Raw genomic sequence first — 17,373 nt, 5'->3', positions numbered from 1 at the left:
TCACTTTTTAACTCTGCCTAGGTTCAGCAGTTATTCGGAAGGATAAGCTCAGTTATGTACACTGGGTAGGAGTTGTAATAGCAATGTACAGTTTCTCTTCTGATTTCAAATTTAGATGTATAGGACATAGCAGAGATCTTTTTTGTTCATCAGAATATGACACTGGATAAATAAATGGTTGTCATGTATTTCAGCCAGGAGAAGACAATCTGGCACTATTTAATAGGGACTATTTATTCTAAATGATACGACACTTTCTCAGAAAACTTGTTTATATCTTTTGTGTAGTAAAATATATATAATTTATACTTTTAAATTATTTTCATTTCCTCCTCTTAAATGAACTTACATATTTCACTTGCCTTACGTATTTCATTTTAGTATTGCCAGTGCTCATGCCTGTTCAATAAAAACCTCTATAATTTTAGTATCACAAATCTCCCAAGAACTAGTTTGGATATTATGGCATTCTGTTATTTCCTTGAAAATGTTTTGTAGCTTCTAGTCAAAAAGCATAGCATTTTGCTTATCAGAAATATGACATCAGTTAATACAGCTTATTCAGCTCAGATTCAGAGCTCTGGTTTAATCCCCTAAAATAACCAAGATACTGGACTATCTTATTGAGTTAAATTTAAAACCACTAAGTAATAAGAGTGAATTATATCTTTTTGATATTCTGTATCATTATGCTGGGTAGTAAAAGGCTCTAAAACAACAACTGACTACAGATATTATTATCTAAAATCCTATTTTCTAAAAGTGAAATGGAAGATTGTTTTGATTTGCTACAAAGTTCATTCATGGCATCCAGGTATTTATGAAACCACTGTCTGTAATTTGAGGAAAAGCCAGTGTATTCTGAGAACATGTTCTGACCTATGATTTGTACCAACTACTATTATAAACACATTTATAAATTTCAGGGCAGAAGTCTGCTTACCAGCTTACAATCAAGAAAACCTCTATTAAAAATGTATGGCAAGAAAAGGAAACATAGCTTCCTCCATGAAATCTACTTTGGCTTCAGTCACTTGATATTTGTTTGTTCTCTGTGTGCTGTACAAAATTACTGAAGCACACAGAAATGACACTTTACCCTTGGGTGCAATGGAATGACAGATTAAATGAGTAAATGGAAGACTCGGAGCTTCCTCCAAAGGGAAAAAATAAGCTACTTAATACTTTCAAAGCCTTTTCAAGTATCAGCTTTTTCTGCAAATCAAGAGAGTAATTATTTAGTGAACTAACTTGAATTTCTTAAAAATGCAGAGAGCATGAGGGGAAAGATTGGGACATGGAACTCATTTAGTTCTCACACAGCTATGACCACCTTCATAAACATCTGATTTTAACCTAAGGCTACACAAGCCTTTTGTTTGTGTAAGGAAACACAAGTTGCACCATCACCTAATGCACCAGAATGCTTCTTTCTGTAGCCTCACAGATGGAACCAGTAGCTGTGCTTCACCTCCAACCATTAAATACATAATATATTTTGACCCTTCACCATAACTTTAGGGACTCTTATGAAGCACAGTAAAAGTAGAGTCAAAATTTCATTTAAATCAGACTGTAGGCTCATACCAATTTACAGTTTCTGTAGGAATTGAAGGTGAATTGCAATAGCTCAATACATACACGGTTTTGCTGCAGTCAAATACCTACCTAACATTCACTAGAAATAGCACAGAGCGGACTCAAACTCTTATCCCTGAATTAAAGAACCTTCTTTGAGCCATTTTAGCATTTCACAAGGGATGCTTTAAAACATTTTACTGTTTCTCAAACTATTTTTTTTTCTGTTTTCTCTTAGGTTACATTTTATAGATATTTGTTACTAAGAACTTTGTCCTCCTTTGAATTTATAAATTACATGCCCTTCATCAAAAAAACCAACAAATTGAAACCTTTATCTCTGAGAATAAAGTGACAAAATTGAACTTAGGATGAATCAGAAATATTAATTTATTGAGCTTATTGATCAAATGAGAAAGTTAAAGAAATAAGTAAGCACCCCTTGGATTGTATTCTCCTGGTCTCATTTTAGGCAGCTGTTTTGAAAAGGAGCAGATGATAATGTCAACAAGACTCATGCAAGAAATCTTTTTTTTTCTGAAAGAAGATATACATATGTCTTTTGTATCGCACAAGGAAATTAAGATATGGTACATTTTAGTTGACAGAAAATTTGCAGGGAATAGAAAGCACAGGTGTTATAGTACTGTGAGCCAAATATGGAAAAAGCAAAAAACTAAAGTCAGAGGAGAATAGCAGAAAGAAATCTTGAGACACTTTTCAAACAACTGGATGTCCCACACTTAAAGAAAAATGCAATTTCACTAGACACATTGACATGAAACAACATTTCTTCCCATACAAAAGCAAGAAGGAACTGTGAGGATATCTGAGGGCTAATTCTCATACACTGAAAAATGCTGACGTATTAAGGACAACATACAGCTAAGCACAGACTCTCCTGAAACAGTTTTGACCTCCTCTATGAAGAATTGCTGAGAGAATTGTGGTTGTTCAGCAGTGCCTGTCGTGACAGGATAAAGGGCAACAGTCTTAAACTGAAAAATGGTAGATTTAAATCGGACAAGAGGAAGACATTTTTTATGATGAGTGTGGTGAGACTGTGGAATAAGTTGCACATAGAAGTTGTGGATGCCCTGTTCTAGATGTGTCATGATTTGTGGGTGTGCCATGATTTTGGAGCAAGATGCCTCTTTGCATGCTTAGCCCTAGACCTATGTTTTTCCCATGGTAGCTGTTATTACTCATGACTGAAGACAGGATATGGCACAGGCAGCTAAATGGACTTTAAACTATATTCTTAGCAATGTCAAGCCCCAGTTCTATCAGAATGAACCATTCAGTGCCATTAAAGACCACCATACCCACCATATTCCTCTCAGATTGCCAGAGCAAAGTCAACTTTCTGTTGCAATAAAACAACTCGATCTGCATGATGAAAGAGACAGAAATTCCTTTAACTACTCTATTATTGAACACCTCATACCATGAAACCATACCTTCAAAATTCACCAGCAACCAAAAGGCAAATGTCAGACAGCAGGAAACCAGGGGAGAAGTGTGGCTGCACAAGTGTCCTCAGAGGTCAAAAAAATAAACCTACGGTGCACAGGACAGGCTGAAAAGGCAGCAATGGCATTTCAGGCAAGGAAATTGCCTGCTGTTTGTTCTCCCTGCATTCAGAAAAATGTGCTTTCTGTATCCTCTTTGCTAATAAACAGAAGATCATTAAAGTGATAGTTGACTCTCATAATCCATTTCACCTCCAAGCAGAAGCTTGGCAAGGGTCCAAGTACTTCCCTGAGTAATTCTGCCATCAGGCAGCAGAACTTTCCAGAACATGATGTATGATTCAGATAGAGTATTCCATTAGAAGGAAGGCATAAAAAAAGAGCAAACAATCACACAGCAAAGTAAATGAATAAAACCAAATAAATAATCAGCATATTTTTAATTTTCTGGTTTTCCTTCTCATTTTAGACTTGTGGTTTTCAGTGGTGCTCCATGCTTCAAAACTTTATCAGGAGAGTACAGTTCTTCCTATAGTAAATAGCCTGCTGAAAAGAAACTATTTTTTATTAGTGTTATTTCCCAGACTTCCTTGGATTTGTCCATGGAGTGAGCATCCAAGGATCTCATGTTTAAAAAGCCTTGGAAAACAGAAAACTGGTTGACTGACTTCCATCAGGCAGCAAATTATCGGGGACTGCAAACCAGCTAAGACTACACAATTTATCTCAATTTATTTTGCTAAGATTTAATTCTGTCACTTTTCAGATTTGTTGTTCAAGTGCTGATAGAAAAGCCCACGGGCAAAGCAGAACACACAATTCTGCCAGTTTTGTTCCGTCACAATTATCTAATCAAATCTTTGTTCACTCATTCATCAATATTTTTCATCTTGTAATGAAAGCACTGCTAAAACAGTACACCCAGAAGTTTCCTCATCCTACCTCCTATTAAAAAAACCCAACAACCTACCAAGATTGCTGGTTTGAAATCTGGGTGTGTCAGACGAAAAACTGCAGTGCAGTGAAGACAAGATCAAACTGCTCATTTTTTACATAAGATTGATTAAGTACCCTATAAAATGCTTATTTTTAGAAAAGAATTCCTAGCAAGGACTTCAAACATCAAAATATGGATATTTTTTTGTCTGATATGCAAAACATATCCTGCATATAAATACAACTTGGGCACATTAGAATACCCTTAGAAACAATAAACTCATGCACTACCATCCATAACAGAAGTATACAACACTCATGAGAATATATACTGTTACAAGCTTTCTGGAAGGGACTTGCAGATTCAGAACTATTACACAGGTGAAAAATTATGAAAGTTTCTCATCTCCAAGCACCTGACCCTAACTGGGATATTAAACTTTGGATTTCAAAGTGATAAAAAATAAACCCTATGGGAGGATTATGATGCACTGCGTGAAGAGAATAAAAGCTGTATCAGCTACTGCAGGAAAAAAAAAGAAGAATGCAAGAAAGTGGTTTGTCTTTGACAAACTTTGGAGTACATTCTTCTATGAGCTTTCTACCAATGCATAACTGCGTAGATACATTGGTTCAGCATGAAAATGACACTAACACAGGTAATAAAAAATTTGCTCCCATTCACATCAACAGCAACTTGGGGAATAAAGTGCAATTCACCAGAATTATAGGACCAATCTGACTCCTTGAAAAAACCTATTTTATCTGTAAAACCAAAAGCATTTTACTCTGATGTTCCCATAGGACAGAATATGTAGCACAGATATTAAATCTGTGCATTGTTGTAGCTCTCAATACAGACCACTGTCTTAAAGATCCTTAAACATATCAATATAAAGTATTTATCTATTTCTTAGATGTGGTAACATACAAAGATAAAAAGGGAAAACAACAGTCCTAATTTAAAAAGTAAAGAAATGAAAAATATGTATCAAAATGGTGATAAGTGGCATATATTCAAGAAACAGTGACTGAACCCTCCAAATAGGCTGAACCCTCCAAAACTGGTAACTTAAATATCATAACAGAGGACAAGAAGACATGAAAGAGTTTAAGAATAGGGGAGGGATGAAATTCAGGACTTCATTAGATCATGTTCTTATGCTATGTGTTTTTCTAAACTAAATGAAATTTTTCCACAGCTTTATGTTTATACATGAACCCAGTTCATTTTCCTAATGAGAACCAGAGGAAATAAAGAGATGAGTTCTTTATTAAAATTTTCAGCTACAGACAGGACCTCTGTCACACCACCTGCACTGCTGATTAGTAGGAATGAGCCCTGGCCCAAAGAAAAAAATGACTCAAGAAATGTTTACACTGCGTATGCGACAGAAAAATCTTGCAAGGATCCTTAAGAGAAAAAGTGCTGCCACTGATTTGGCAGCAGCTTTGAGCAGCCTGGTCCAGCGGAAGATGCCTCTGCCCATAGCAAGTTGGGCGGAACTAGATGATCTTCAAGGACCCTTCCAACCCAAAACATTCTATGATTCCGTGATTCTAATTTAAGAACAGTCTACTTTTATACACTTTAAGGACAAGTAACGGTGCTGTGTCATGGACACAAGTAGCTACTTCTAATGCTAGGAGAGAGTACATGCTTTCCAGAAAGCTTGGGGTCTGAGGAGACTGGGTCTGAGGAAGCTTTCCCTTTGCCTTGCGCACTCCTTGTTGCAGGTGGGGGAGCACAATACTCATTTTCATCAGGATATGACATCAGTGCACTATAAGAGCACTTACCAGAGCTCTTCTGGGGCATTTCCTTCAGTCACACTCCAAGTGTTCCACTTTGATGTTACTTGCTGAGCAAAGGCAAGCTGCCTCTCCCAGAGCTCATTCAGACCAACAAGAGCAAAGCAGACAACAGGACACTGTCTTGGGGTGACTTTATGATGTGTATCCCATATCACTGCCGTATGCCCAGAAATTAATTTTGTGCCTTTCTATGTCTTTAAACTGAGACTGAAAGGGGGGAGAGAAAAACTGAGGGAACTCTTCAAAGCAGTTTGTTTTCAAGAACACAGATAAAAAAACCCCTCTGCATTCTGCTGCGGAGAGAGAGAGGAGCAGGAGGAAGCACTGCTTGCTTTCCAGCCAGCTTTCAGCTTTCTTTTTCTCTGGAGGGAGACAGAGAGTTGAACTTTTGTTTTCCTGGGACTTCGTTTTTTTTCCCTTCTTCTTTTTTGAACTGTTTCAACATCAGAACACATCAGGACTTTTTCCACCAAGGTGGAGGCCCTGGAGGAGGGCCCACCCCGTCCCAGCTCCGAGAAGGAGGGGAGAGGCTACCTACAGAAGGACTCTAAATTTTCCCAGGTTTTCTGTCCACAGCAAGAGGTTTTATTATTTAGCATTATTATCCTTTCTCTGTGTGTTTGTTAAATAAATAGTTTTTATCTCTTTCACTTTCCTTTGAGGAAAATTTCTTTTTTTCCCGAACCTGGTGGGGGAGGGCTGGTTGTAACCTGCGTTCTATCAGAGGATATTTTCCTCCAAATTTGTCCAAACCGGCACAGACACTCTAAAGTGCTCCTTCTCCAAAAAGCTGAGCTTCAGCCCCAAGCAATATTAATTTTCATCTGGATTGGACATATCAGGACAAAAGACATACCACAGGTGCGGATGGAGGCAGGCAGAGGTCAGCCACCACAAACAAGGTCTGTGTAGATCTGCTAACATAGCACAGATTTTCAGATAGGAAGGGTGATGGGGAGGTGGAATACATCCCTTCAGCCCCAGCAGGGCTTCTCATACTGTAGCTTATGAGTACCAGATGTGAGGCTCAATTCACTTAATATTCAGTACTATTTCTTTTACCACAGAGGGACCTTTTATTATTATTATTATTTAAGAGTAGAAAAGAAATACGTATGTAAAGAGCAGAGGCAGTAACAGTAAAAAATTAGACATCAGAATATTTTTAAATTCTCAGAGAATTTGTAATTTATATTGTTTTTTTGTCTTTAATTCCAAAACAAAAGAAAATTAAATCAAAGTGGTTTTCAGTTCTGCATTTTGAAACCAGAATACTTTACTCAATAATTTCTTTTGCTTCCGTATTATTTTTTTTTTCTCTACCATTTCTGACACCTGTACTGGTTAAGCACTTCAAAGCAAGCACAAAACCACTCATAGTATTTAAAAGGTTTTCATGAGTATTTTCCAGTGTTTCTCATTGCAGTTTTAAATTTATGTCATTATTTCCAGGTCAACAGTACAACTGCATGGACAAGGAGAACAGTGGTTACTGTGCTGTGTGACGGCCATGCTTTTTTTCTTGCTACAATGAAACATTTAAATCCTATTATATTAGAGAAAAGGCAATGTGAAGGGAGATTAGATTGAACCTGTAAAAGCCAGATGGCCTTTTTCCTAAATTATAAGATCACAAGGAACATCTAACTCAGGCTGTAGTGGATAGGTATTGCTAGCAGGGGTCACAGCCCTCCACAGATAGGTACTGAACAGCTTTCACTGCTCTTCCCTAAGCCAGCCAGCCTTACAAAAAACAGGTTGCGGTTGAAGGATTTGGCCAAAAACTTTCCTCCTAAGTTTTCAGACTTCATCCTTGATCTACAACAACTTAAGGTGTCTCATAATATCTCTATACAAGTGAGAATGACAACTGAATTGTCTCTCTAGGACTTTTCCAAAATTTTGCATGCAAAGCCATGCACCAGCATAGGGGAGTCAGTGACTGCTTGCATGTAGGAGGTTTTTTCCACATTTGTAGCAGCAGCTGCCTATAGAAGAGTTCAGGGGAACTAAACTGATCTGACTCCCTGCCTTTCCACATCTTTGCTGGACTTGCAGTGCCTCAACTCCCCAGCCAAAGCTCGACTTCTGAAACTTCAATGAGTAGTCAAAGGATTGCTGCTATTTGAACAAGGGTGAGAGTGCACCTGAAATTGGTGAACGTTAAAATTGAAGGAAATGGTGACAGTGTAATAGCACTAAAAGGGATAGAAAGTGAAGAAATTACTTTGTAAAGCTATTCAATATGAAGTATGTATGATTCTTAGAGCATCACCCCAGTCCTTCCCCATACTATCAAAGGTCTTATCCTGCAGCAGCTGAGCAAGATGCTCAAGGAAAGACAAAACACATATTGGCATTACTAACAAGTGAATTCAGTCACTTCTGGACTCAAGAATGGTAAGACACAGAAGAAAAAAGAGTTTATGAATGCCCTTAAAAACTACAGATTTAAGAGCAACCTAGCAACCCTCTAAGTTTTATGTGATAGAAGTTATATGTGTATTTTATGATAGAGGTAAATTTTGAGAAGAAATGCAAAGAAGAGTAAGATTCATGAATGAAATATAACATTCCAAACATTATACAGATACATCATCTAGCAGCAACTCCTCTTGTAAACTGCAGGAGAAAACCCAGTGTAAAATGATACAAGAAAACCCTTAAATCAGTAAAAATTAACATTTTTTTGAGCATGCATGAAAGGCACAGAAAAGTTAGGTCATGCTTGACTTCAGCTATGGCAGCAGCAAATAAGATGATCAGCAAAAACTTAAAGAGTCAGAATGAGAAATGAGCCAGAATTGCCATGTGCTGAAGGAAGCAAAAGACCCTGGCAGATGAAAAACCAGAGGTTTGTTGCCTTTAAAAAATATTGTATTAGTAACTGCTGTATTTGGTTCCACAGAGTTTAAAAGGATATTAAATATGTAACACCTCTTTGTATTATATAGTTAAAGAAGTGTTTACGTTAATAAAGATAGAAGGGTTCTGCCCTGAGACATTGCTCCCCCTAAAGTGCTAATGTAGATTCCCACTTCCATATTGGAGAAGTTACTTCTTGGAACACAGTTTCCAAAATCATGGAATCTTAGAATCATTTAGGTTGGAAAAGACTGTCAGGTCCAACCGTTAACCTAGGACTTCCAAGTCCACCATTAACCACATCCCCGAGTGCCATATTTACACATCTTTTAAATACTTCCAGGGATGGAGACTCAACCATTCCCTGAGGAGCCTGTTACAGTGCTTGACAACCCTTCTGGTAAAGAACATTTTCCTAAAATCTAATCCAAACCTTCCTTGGCACAACTTGAGGCCATTTCCTCTTGTCCTACCCCTTGTTTATCTTGGAGAAGAGATCAACCTCCAGCTCACTACATCCTCCTTTCAGGTAGTAGTAGAGAGCAATAAGGTCTCCCCTGACCCTTCCTTCCTCCAGGTTAAACAACCCCCGTTCCCTCAGTCACTCCTCGTAAGACTTATTCTCCAGATCCTTCACAGCTTGGCTGTTCTTTAGACACACTCCAGCACCTCAGTGTCTTTTCTTATGTAGGATGCAAGACATCCCAATAGCTGGGCAACCAGATGACAATTCTCAATGTTGAAATTTAAGGTTCTGACTACATATACAATTTTTTAACAAAAATAATCTATGGATTCATAATGCTGCCATTGTACCAGTGTTTTTTAGATAGAAAATGTGCCAGTACCCCATTTTGAGTTAGGCTTCAACCAATTTACTGCACATTTAATATTTAAACCAAAGTTATTTTTATGTATTTCAGTGAGCATTTTTTTTCTGGGGCAGACTGCTTGAAATTCACAGGTTTCCAGACCAAACCTGGAAGCTAATGCAGATGACATCTACAAATACAGTAATTTTATGTGACTCTCACATGAGAAAAATATGTTCATTACAGTAAATTCCAAAAATTACTTCTTTAATTTTCAGCCTTACCCATCTAGTTCTCAGTCACAAACAAACTGGATATTTGCACTGTGGGATTAACATAACCTACTGTCACAAGGGTCCTTTTTAAGAAACAATGTGAAAACGTTAAGATTACTAAGAAACACATAATTCTTACAGGTTTAGAGACTCTTTTCCTTCTTTCTGACATACACTTATTTTAATTCCAAGAAATATCAAATACACACCAAATTATTCATGACCTTCACTCACTCTTTGATTTTAAGCCATGTAAGTAGAGAAAAACAAGGGTACTGACATGGGATGACACTCATGACTTAGCAGAACATCAGCACACGGCTTTTTACATTTACAAGGCCTAAGAAAGAGGGATTGCTATGTAAGAACAAATTTTCTTCATTTGCTGACAATGAAAGCACTAAACCTTGGAGACTGACTATTTATTTTAATAAATATTCCTGATAAGGGTTTATGTCAATCAATGTTCAGACCACATAACCTTAGCTGTGATCTTGCCATTCTCATTTTGCGTGAGGATCTGGGGTGATTTTTCATTTTTCCAGATCCTAGAATCTCTGATTTTCTTTAGGAAATGGGCTATCCCAATCTGTTTTCAGTTTGCAAAGGTGAGTCTCCAAGTTTCCAGGCAATATATTGAATAACTGCCACCTAAATCGTATTAATATGCTTAAATGAACCTTACTTATTCCATCCTTACACACTTAATGACCCCAAACAATTTGCTTTATCCACAAGTTCTTAGAGGACAAAAGATCGCCATCCTGATGTGTAAAAATTCAAGCAAGGCAGACTGGAAAACAATGTGACTGAGCTAGGATCTGGCACTCACAATGAGGAGTAAGAAGGCAATGCACAGCCAGAGGAAGCAGGGGCAGGTGACCTGGGTAGAGTACAGGGATATGGTTCAGAAGTGTAGGAATGGGATCAGGAAAGCTAGGGCACAGATGGAATGGACTTGGCAAGGGAAGTGAAGAATAACAAGAAGGGAATTTATAATACATAGGTCAAAAAAGAAAAGCCAAGGAGAGTATGTCTCCTGATAAATGAGCAGGGGGAACGGTGACTATGGATATGGAGAAGTCTGAGGACGCTACCTTATTTTTCACTGGCATCAGGTTTCCCATATCTCTTAAGTCCCTGAAACTCTAGGTAGGGCTTGGGGGAGCGAAGTCTTTCCCACTCTATCTGAAGAGCAGGTTTGGGAGTACTTGATGAAACTGAATATCTACAAATCTAAGTGGCCTGATGAGATGCATCCCAGGGTTCTGAAGGAACTGGGTGATGTTGCTGCCAAGCCACTCTACATCATGTTTGAAAAGTCAAGGTAGTTAGGCAAAGTCCCCAGTCACTGGAAAAAGGGAAACATTACTCCTGTTTTTAAAAAGAGGAGAAAAGAAGACCTGGGGAAATACAGGCCAGTGAACCTCACCTCTGTGCATGGGAAGATCATGGAGCAGATACTCATGGAAGCAATGCTAAAGCACGTGCAAGACAACAAGACAAGGAGGCAGTTGAAGTCAGCCGGCATGGCTTCACTTAGGGCAAATTGTGCTTGACCAGCCTGGTGGCCTTCTATGATGGAGTCACTGCAATGGTCAACAAGGGAAGACTGATCGATGCCATCTACCTAGCCTTCTGTAAGGCTTTTGACACAGTGCCACATGACATCCTTATTTCCAAATTGGAGAGACATGGATTTGAAGGGTGGACTATTCAGTGGATAGGGAATTGGTTGGACAGATGCAGCCAGGGAGTTATGGTCAATGGCTCTACATCCAGATGGAGTCCAGTGACAAGTGGTGTCTCTCAGGGCTTTGTCCTGGGACTGATGCTCTTCAATATCTTTGTCAGTGACACAGAGAGTGGGATCGAGTGCACCCTCAGCAAGTTTTCAGCTGGCACCAAGCTGAGTGGTGTGGTTGACACAGTGGAGGGATGGGATGTCATCCAGAGGCACTTGGACAAGCTTGAGAACCTCATGAAGTTCAAAAAGTCCAAGAGAAAGGTCCTGCACATGGTTCAGGACAATCCCAGACATGAGCACAGACTGGGAGAAGAACTCATTAAGAGCAGCCCTGGAGAAAAGGGCTTGGGGGGTTCTTGTGGATGAAAAGTTGGGCATGGGCCAACAGTATGCACTCAACAGCCCAGAAACCCAACTGCATCCTGGGCTGCTTCAAAAGCAGCGTGGCTAGCAGTTGAGGGAGGTGATTCTGCCCCTCTACTCTGATCTTGTGAGACCCCAACTGAAGTACTGTGTCCAGCCCTGGAGTCCTCAGCATGAGAAAGATGTGTACTTGTTGTAGAGGGTCTAGAGAAGAGTCACAAAGGTGATCAGAGGTCTGGAGCACCTCTCCCATAAAGACAGGCTGAGAGACTTTGGGTTGTTCAGCCTGGAGAAGAGAAGGGTTTGTGGACACATTATTGTGACCTTCCAGTACTTAAAGGAGGCGTAAAAAAGGGGAAGATGGTGATTAAACAAGGGGTACGGTTTTAAACTAAAATGCAGGAAATTTATACTAGATATTAGGAAGAAATTCTTTATTGTGAGGGTAATGGGACACTAGAAGAGGTTGCCAAAAGTTGTCCAAGTGTTCAAGGTCAGGTTGGATGGGAACCTGAGCAACCTTATCTAGCAGGTGACATCCCTGCCCATGGCAAGGTGGGTTTTGGAGCTAGATGCTCCTTAGGGTCCCTTCCAACCTAAATCATTCTATGATTCTCTGATTCTATGATTCTACTGAGAGGTGTCTCTGCCCATGGCAGGGGATGGTTGGGACTAGATGATCTTTAAGGTCCCTTCCAACCCTTAACATTCTATTCTTTTTTGTTAGTATATCATAACGATATATATGATATGATATGATATGATATGATATGATATGATATGATAGTATATCATGCTTATCAAACTTGACAAACAACGCACTTCTCAAATGAACGTAAGTTGATTGCCTAGTGAGGACAAAAAGTTATAAAACATGTTAATCAGGCAAGACGCTTTCTTTTTTTTAGCTTTCCTACCTCTCCAGAGCTTTCCTAGTTCTCAGTCTATGGCAGTATGGTATCACTCCCCCAGCTCTATTTTCACTGACTGTGTATTCCAGGTTATATTTTTCAATGCATAGTAATCTGAAGTTGCAAAACAACATTATTAATTAATAATTACTCTTTTTAGAAGTTTTTATCTAATACTTTCGTAATTGATTAATCACAACATAGATTCTACTGTGAAGTGGAAACGAATGAGCTGTGCTTTGAAAAAGCTCTCTACATCCATATCAAACAAGACAGTCTTTGCTTGTACAAACTTTCTTGCTTATTAACTTGCACAGCACATGCATAAACATTCTTGCTCTGCATGATTCAATGACTCTGAATTTTAATAGTCCCTTTAGGTAGAACCACTGTAGAGAAAATGATTTAAGAAGCAAAATAAAAGTCAGTGAACAGTGATATAACTCGAGGAATTACAGCTGATATTTCAACTGAAGGATTTTTTTCATAAACATGCAATGTATCAAGACTGTATGCATTCAATCAAGAATTTATTCTTGATACAAAGTCTACAAAACATCTGCCCAAAATTAAAGCAGTACCTTCAAGTATTTGTGCCTTTCCAAAGACACTGACAAAACAACAGTAACAATTTACTTAGAATCTACATTTACAGTTGCTAGAAGGCTTTACTCTGCAAGCAAACATTATCAAACTGTCAAATTAATTCCTTGAAGACCACCAAAGACTATCATTAACTGCATGAAACAGTTAAAAGCAGATTCTTATCTTTGTGGGAATGGTGCAGCCAAACAATAAAGGCGATACGTTTAATCCCTAACATGACAGAACATTGATATGAAAAGGCTCTGTGTGACTTTTACTCCTCAGTTTATTCCCTGTTGCTATCCAGTAATTATTTTCACTTTTTTTTTTTTTTTTTTTAAATTAACACATTCTCTAAGTATGCATTTAACTTGGGACTTGTGAAATGGCTAAATATAGCTGCAGGCATGTTGACTGGTTGCATGTTGCAGAAGTGTGACATTTGGTATCCAAACTGTGATAATATGGAAAATAGAGAGAAGAGAATGATTAGAAAAGATTAGGCACTGCAACCTAAATAGGACACTACACATAACACACCTGTATACATTAAAGGTATACATTAGATAGTATGTATAAATCCTTTTTTCTTGCCTCTCTGCTAGTTAGGAGGTTACAAAACAATCTGTGCTTGAGTTGTTACAAAATACATAGAAACAAAACAAATACCAAGTTAAAAATGAAAAAGTAGGATGCCTTTACTTATGCACAAATGGGTTTTTCTGGATTGTTGGTCAAAAATTATAATAATTATTAATTTTGCACAGACTGCAGAGGTGTCCTAGTTTTTAGGCCCAAATTATAAGTTGTTCTATATTCATAACCAATACACAACTGCTTTAGTATGTTTTCACATAGGTTCCACTCTATAATGGAAAGACAAAAAGCACCAATAACAAAAATCCCAGTATAAAATATTAATAATGAAAACCTAGCTCTACAGAATATATTTTCCAAACAGAAGTAATCTTCACATGCCTTGGTTTTTCTAGTATGAAACTCCAGAAAATAAAAGAATCTGCTAAATGGAAGTCAAGTGAACTTCATGCCCCAGCGCAGCCTCCTGCCCAGCACCTTCCAGATCCATTCCAAGGCCTATGAAGCACTTCGATCCCACTTCAGCAGTAGTTTGAATAATATAGTCTGTCAAGTTATGTAATTTTCAGAACAAATAATATATCACCTATTTGGTAGCAATATTTCCTACTGTAAGTTAAAGTGGTCTGCAAACACAAATATTATGAAAAATGCGTAAATAGTTTTTTAGTCTGAGATTACATAGCAATAATGTAAAAGGTGAAATTTTGTATTACTTTATATTTGTAATTAAAAAAGGGATGATTACTGGAAGAGTGTACTCTGCATTGCAGGTTCTTAGGACTATTAATACCATGTGTTAAGAAATAGTCCATTGCACTTCAGAAAACTACCAGACTTGCACTTCTGTATAGTAAATTGCCTTTTAAGGAGGAGGATTTTTAAAGAAAGATCTGGTAGTTTTTTACCTCGCTGAAGTCCAGCTATTCCTGTATTATAACTAAATTTTCTCTTGCTAAACAGGTAACGTGGGTTTCCCCTTAAAATCTGTTTTCTGCCATAAAAAGGCAACCCTGAATTCTGTTATGTAACAGGCTGAAGCAATGGCAAAAGCTCTGGTCTTCTGCAAACCCATTTCTCCTGTCCCTATAATCAAGGACAGGCAATTCTCTTGCTGCTAGGTCTGGCTACAGGATAAATTTCATAAGCCAGATAATCCTTTTCTAGGGAAAGAATCATCTCTACTGGGATGAAGTGAAAAGAGAGTAGGAAAAAGTATTTGCTGCCAGACACAAGCAGTTCAAGGAGGCTCTCCTGAGACTGGTAGCACTTAGTCCGTAGTCCTTAGCTCCTGAAAATGAAGGAGGATGGAAAGCAGAAGCATAATAGGTAAATGGGGTCTTTCAGGCCAAGGGGAAAGTACATAAGTAAAATGCCTACCAAACACCTTCCTCTTCTCAAAAGCATAAAATCACACACTGAGGAGATACCTCAATGAAGAAAAACTGCTTGTTTAAACCACACAGAGGAGAAAGAAGACATATGAAGAATACTTTGTAGATGCTGTCATTTAATGTCACAAACCAGGGCTTGCAGATGTGCACCATATATTACAGTACAAGCCTTCTAGTACTTTGCATGGACTAAAAAAGGTTTTGAGAAATATGACTGTGAAAAAATTAAATATTCTTAATATTTCTATTCTAAAGAACATGAGTAGTGTAAAACATTGATACTGTGGATCTGACTGGCTTTTTTAACTTCTGTTTTGAGAACAACCAAAGGGAATGAAAGACAATTTTCTCCTACTGAGGTAAACTGCTTTCAGGTGGATTCTTGTGAGGTTGTATTTCTTTATTCAGTCAAGAATAAATGGATGAAAATATTGCATAATGTAACTCATATTGGAAAGCCACACACAACCAAAAAATAAGTTCTGTGCTTAACCAAATGTTCTTATTTCTGCTCTACAAAAAAGCAGCCTACTATTGAATAACAGTAATTTAAAAGACTCTCATTCATTAAAAAAAAAAAAATTAAAAAATCAATCACTTGATCTCAGCCTGATGCCAGTGATTCCTCTAGCATTGGAGACAGTGGCACATCTAGAGGTGGGAGTAAGGTAATCTGTCCTCATCATTTAGGGATTTAGTCAAAACCATTTTTTTTTGCTGCTATTTCCACAGCCTAGGAGAGATCCCAGGCAACTATCTAGACTAAACCACTAATTTTGGATAGGTTACCTTGGGTGACATGTACTCATCCTTAGCACCCTGACTAATGCCACTTGTGAAAAGGATTTGAGAATGAGAATTGAGAATGAAAACTAAATCATGAAAGTCATTAAAGAGTATCTATAAGGCAGCAAAATAAACTTGTGACTGCTATTAAATAGTCATTTCAGAATTGGTGCAATAGGTAGTGCCATCACATTTGAACAAAAAAAGTAGCTCATTTACAGGAAAAGATAACATATGGATAGAAGAAAAATACTTATAGGAGTGATTATTATGCAGCCATCACTACAGTTTCTTGGTAGCACATAATTTAAACTGTGACAAAATTAACAACATGCTGTAGTAAGCAATAACATTTATCAATTACATTTCTAGCCCAATTTAATACTCATTCATGCTTAGATAAATAGATGATCCTTAGCTATCCAAAGAAAAATAATTTCTGAGTTAACACCCTTCCCAGTGAGTAGACATCTCTGCCAGCCTTTACATTACCCCCAAGCAGAAGGTCAGCTAACACACCTGAAAACAAAAATTGCAACATTAGCGTTGACACAATCTATTTGAGGGCTAAGTGATGATGGCAGGTGAGAATTAATGGCGCTCTGCAATAGATTTCCCAGAGAATCCTACTCCCTGTAGAGCAAGCTTTCTTTGGTTTTATCAAATAAATTACTTCCTCAGCCATGAGCCCACAGTACAGCATGAGAGACAAGCATGCCAATGGAAATCAGCAATAGCAGAAACACAGTATTAATTGAGTGCTGTCAAACATCTGGATTTAATGGCAACAGTGCAAGCAATTAAAGGCTGTTAGTAGCCCATAAGTCTTCCCATTTCCCAGAGGTGTTTCAAACACTGCAGACTCCACTCTTAGCTGTTAACAGAGACACTGATCACTCAAGCTTTGTCACCTGCAACAAAACTGCCTTACTGAGACACCTATTGTCCCTCTAAAATTGCCATAAACAGTACATGTCGCCTTGAAGATCCGTCCACTTTCAGGACCCTCACATCATTCCTCACACTCGAAAGTGTAACTACTTTGTGTAATTACTTACCACTGAGTTGGAAGACATTACTAAGGTACCTTGGTCAGACTTTTACTACTCTGTAAGGGTGAATTTATCTTTTGTATTTTGCACAGTGCAGGTTTCATACCTGCAACACTGAACAAAAAAGATTGTCTGAATCAGATGTTTTATTGTGTTATTGCTGAGTTTTTATAATTAACCAATTG

General features: G+C 38.0%; 1 protein-coding gene across 7 annotated transcripts in view; it reads right to left on the bottom strand.

Annotated features, from left to right (window-relative positions):
- The window catches only part of DLGAP1 (DLG associated protein 1), a 415,626-nt gene that overhangs the window by 229,862 nt on the left and 168,391 nt on the right, over positions 1–17,373 (bottom strand). Inside the window, exon 1 of one of the 7 annotated variants that reach the window (XM_048289354.1) lies at positions 12,781–12,855. The exons of the other annotated variants lie outside the window; for them this stretch is intronic. The gene's annotated coding sequence lies outside the window, so the exon portion shown is untranslated. Of the gene's footprint in view, positions 1–12,780; positions 12,856–17,373 lie in introns of those variants that run through there. 7 annotated transcript variants of the gene reach the window in all.

This window comes from Corvus hawaiiensis, chromosome 30 (assembly GCF_020740725.1).
Source record: "Corvus hawaiiensis isolate bCorHaw1 chromosome 30, bCorHaw1.pri.cur, whole genome shotgun sequence".
NCBI lineage: Eukaryota > Metazoa > Chordata > Aves > Passeriformes > Corvidae > Corvus > Corvus hawaiiensis.
The sequence above is the reverse complement of the archived record's forward strand: the minus strand, read 5'-3'. Positions and strand labels throughout refer to the sequence as shown.